This window comes from Vigna unguiculata, unplaced genomic scaffold (assembly GCF_004118075.2).
Source record: "Vigna unguiculata cultivar IT97K-499-35 unplaced genomic scaffold, ASM411807v1 contig_54, whole genome shotgun sequence".
Taxonomy (NCBI): Eukaryota; Viridiplantae; Streptophyta; class Magnoliopsida; order Fabales; family Fabaceae; genus Vigna; species Vigna unguiculata.
Genome location: NW_021011257.1, coordinates 232,643 through 237,308, shown reverse-complemented (window position 1 = coordinate 237,308; position 4,666 = coordinate 232,643). Strand labels below are relative to the sequence as shown.

The 4,666-nt window shown below is 37.2% G+C and overlaps 1 pseudogene; it reads right to left on the bottom strand.

Annotated features, from left to right (window-relative positions):
- Nucleotides 1-908: 908 nt before the first annotated feature.
- Nucleotides 909-3,915, bottom strand: LOC114172396 (annotated as a pseudogene).
- Nucleotides 3,916-4,666: the final 751 nt, after the last annotated feature.

Below are 4,666 nucleotides of genomic sequence, written 5' to 3'. Positions count from 1 at the left end.
CAAATCAAGAGGAGTTAAAGGGTTAAATCCATATACAATCTCAAAAGGTGAATAATTAGTTGTGCTATGGACAGCCCTATTATAAGCAAACTCAACATGAGGCAAACATGCTTCCCAAGACTTAAGATTTTTCTTTATAACAGTCCTAAGTAATGTGCCTAAAGTTCTATTGACTACCTCAGTTTGACCATCAGTTTGTGGGTGACAAGTAGTAGAAAATAACAATTTAGTACCAATCTTACCCCACAAGGTCCTCCAAAAGTGACTAAGGAATTTTGTATCCCTATCACTCACAATGCTCCTTGGTAGTCCATGAAGTCTTACTATTTCCTTGAAAAACAAGTCAGCCACATGACAAGCATCATCCACCTTCTTGCAAGGTATGAAGTGTGCCATTTTAGAAAATCTGTCAACAACAACAAAGACAAAATCCTTTCCATTCTTTGTTTTAGGCAGCCCCATAACAAAGTCCATTGAAATATCAGTCCAAGGATATTCAGGAACAGGTAAAGGAGTATATAATCCATGAGGCTTCACCTTAGATTTAGCTTTTTACACACAATGCAGTGATCACAAAACTTATGTACATCACTTTCATATGAGGCCAAAAGAAGTGCTCTTGCAAAATTTCCAAAGTCTTTTGAACCCCAAAATGACCCATCAAACCTCCTTCATGTGATTCAGTCACAAGCAACTCTCTAATGGAACACTTAGGCACACACAATTTATTTGATTTAAACAAGAATCCATTATGCCTATAGTAACCATTTTCAGAAAACTTTTCACATGCAGCATATATTTCAGCAAAATTTGCATCATCTTGTACATGTCTTTCAAAGATTCAAGACCAAACAGTTTAGTTTCAAGCATAGAAAGCAATGCATGCCTCTTAGAAAGTGCATCAGCCACTATATTTCCTTTCCCTTTTTATACTTGATTACATACGGAAATTGCTCCAAAAACTCTACCCATTTAGCATGCCTCTTATTAAGCTTACCTTGTCCTTTCAAGTATTTCAAGGACTCATGATCACTGTGAATGACAAATTCTTTGGGTAACAAATAGTGTTGCCAAGTCTTTAAAGCTCTAACCAAAGCATACAATTCCTTATCATAAGTAGAATAGTTAAGGGCAGCCCCACTTAACTTTTCACTAAAATAAGCAATGGGATGTCCATCTTGCAGCAAAACAGCCCCAATACCCACATTTGATGCATCACACTCAATTTCAAAAGATTTTGCAAAATTAGGCATGGCAAGAATAGGTGCATTAGTTAGCTTATGCTTGAGGGAAGCAAAGGCCTCCTCTTGTTTCTCTCCCCATTTAAAACCCACATTCTTTTTAATAATTTCATTTAGAGGTGCAGCCAGGGTACTAAAATCCTTAACAAATCTCCTGTAAAAACTTGCTAAACCATGAAAACCCCTCACCTCACTGACAGTCTTAGGTGTAGGCCATTCTTGGATGGCCTTGACCTTTTCTGCATCAACTTGTACACCTTTAGCACTCACAACAAAACCCAAAAACACCACATGATCAGAATAAAAGATGCATTTTTCCAAATTGGCATACAATTTTTCTTTTCTAAGAACAACCAAAACAGATTGCAAATGCTCAACATGCAACTCAAGACTGGTGCTATAGATCAGAATATCATCAAAGTACACCACAACAAATTTACCAATAAACTCTCTTAAAACATGGTTCATTAACCGCATAAAAGTACTAGGTGCATTTGTCAAACCAAAGGGCATAACCAACCACTCATACAATCCATATTTAGTTTTAAAAGCAGTTTTCCATTCATCACCTTCTCTAATCCTAATCTGATTATAGCCACTTTTAAGATCAATTTTAGAAAACACACATGCACCATAAAGTTCATCAAGAAGATCATCTAACCTTGGAATTGGATGCCTATACTTGATGGTGATGTTGTTTATTGCTCTACAATCAGAACACATCCTCCATGAGCCATCCTTTTTGGGCACCAAAATCACAGGTACAGCACATGGACTCATGCTATCCCTCACCCAACCTTTACTCATGAGTTCAGTAACTTGTTTTTCAATCTCTTTGGTCTCTTGTGGGTTGCTCCTATAAGCTGGCCTATTGGGCAAAGCAGCTCCCGAAATGAGATCAATGTGATGCTCAATTCCTCTCAAAGGTGGCAAACCATCAGGGACACTTGCTGGAAACACATCTTTATAATCCTGCAAAAGGGACTCAATACTAGAGGGCAATTCAAATTTGCCAAATTGGTCAGAATTTGAAATTTGATTTTGACAAAACAATAAGTAGAGGGGCTGTCTTGCGCAAAGCACCCTCCTTACCTCTCTTTCTCTTGCTAAATAAACTTGCTTACCCTCAAATGTTTCATTTTCTCTCATTTTCCTGTCAAGTGTTTCACTCTTTTTCTTTTTCCTTTCAAGTGTTTCACTCTTTCTCTCATTTGCTAACTTTTCTCTCATTTTTATTTGATCCTCACACACCTCTTTAGGAGACAAGGGTTTGAGGACCACTTTTTATCTTGATACATGAAAGAGATTTTGTTAGTGAAACCATCATGAATGGCTTTAATGTCATACTGCCACGGTCTTCCCAAAAGAATATGGCTAGCCTCCATGGGAACCACATCACATAAGATCTTATCTTCATATTTCCCAATGGAGAAAGAGACTTCAGCTTGCTGTTTCACTTGGACTTCTTCTCCTTCACTAAGCCATTGAAGTTTGTATGGCCTAGGATGTGGTTTAGTGTCCATGTTCATTTTTGACACTAATCTTGAACTCACCACATTGGTACAACTTCCTCCATCAATGATTACCAAACATACATTACCATTAACTGAACATCTTGTATGAAAAATATTCTCCCTTTGAGATGCATCCTCGGCCTTGACTTGACTTCCCACATCCTTCTAATCATGTATAACTCTCCTACATTAGGTTTCAATTCGCCATCACTCTCTTCTACCTCTCCATCATCATCATCAGAATCGCTTGTGTACTCCCCATTATCCTTAAGAAGAACGTCTTCTTTGTAGGACACTCATAGGCATAATGTCCCATGCCCAAACATTTAAAACATTTCACTTCTCTAGTCCTCTTTGGTGGATGTTCAGGTTCTTTTGAACAATTTTCCTTCATTAGAAAGCACTGAATTGCTAGAGGAGGCAACACCTTCTTTCTTTACTCTATCTTTCCAGTTTGAAGAATTGAAATTGGTAGAACTCTTTCTTGTTGTACTCTTTCTTTTAATTTGTTGTTCTACCTGTATGGCTTTATGCAATAGATCCTCCATCTCCACAAACTCCTGCAACTCAACAACATCCTAATATCATGATTTAATCCATTAAGGAAACGTGCCATAGTTACCTCAGGATCTTCTTCAATTTTGTCTTGGATGATAAGAATCTCCATCTCCTTATAATACTCATCCATTCCCTTGCTTCCTTGAGAAAGTCTTTGTAGTTTAATTTTAAGTCCCTATGGAAGCTAGAGGTACATACCGCTTCCTCATGACCCTTTTCATCTCACCCCAAGTGTCCACCAAAGGCTCCTCATCTCTAATCCTTTGTCTTTGCAACTTGTTCCACCAAATTAAAGCATAATCAGAAAATTCAGTTGCTGCAAGCCTTACCTTTTGCTCCTCACTATAATTATTGCAAGAAAATACATGCTCAATTTTGAGCTCCCACTCCAAGTAAGCTTCAGGATCACTCCTCCCCTTGAAAGGTGGCACATTCAACCTTACTCCTTCTATTCTCCCTTCATTCCTTTGTGGCCCTCCTCCTCCTCCTCTTGGTGGGGTTCTATTCTCTAGTTGGTCCAACCTATCATGAAACTCATCTTGTTGTTGTTCATCAACCTCTCCAAATTTGAGATAATGCAGCAATTTGCATCTGAATATCATTCCTTTATGCCATGATTAACAAACAGATCAAGGTAACAAGAACAAAATATATATATGGTGTTTGAAAATTTTCTCACCCACTCAAGTGTTTGCACTCACAGATTGGCTTTTACTAAAAATAAAACACTCTTGCCTTTTACCACTCAAATTCTCCTTGGTTTCTTAGGCAATTCAAGAGATTATGGCCATAACAAAGAACAATTCTCCAAAATGTGCAGCGAAACGCTTGTAAGTAGACAAAGAAAGGTTAACAAAGAAAAGAAAAAAAAAAGGCCAAGAAAAGTAGGTAAAAAGAAGGAAATCAGCAACAATCCTTCAATAACACCAATATATTACCTTATAAAAATTGCTACGAGGCATGAATCATTCGGCCCAATTTTTTTTTCACAGTTTCAGTACAATTACGAATTGCTGTAACTATTTTCTTTTTTTAATTTTTAGAAGGGCCTAACTTTTGCAATGATTCAGCACACACATAAATAATACAAGTAATAAGGTAATGAATTGGTAAAATAAGAAAGAAGGAAGGATGTTACCAATTTGACGTTCAAACCCTTAAACGAAGCTTTGATACCAAATGATATGAATATCATTGCACAAGGGCTGATTGAGGATTTTTTTTTTCTTTTAGGGTTAGAACCAGTTATGACCACGAGATGTTTTGTGGGCAGAATTAGATATTCTTTTGAAAATTGGGTGAAGAAGAAAGTAATAAGGGGTGAATCTAAAAGTGGAAGGAAAGAATCGCTCT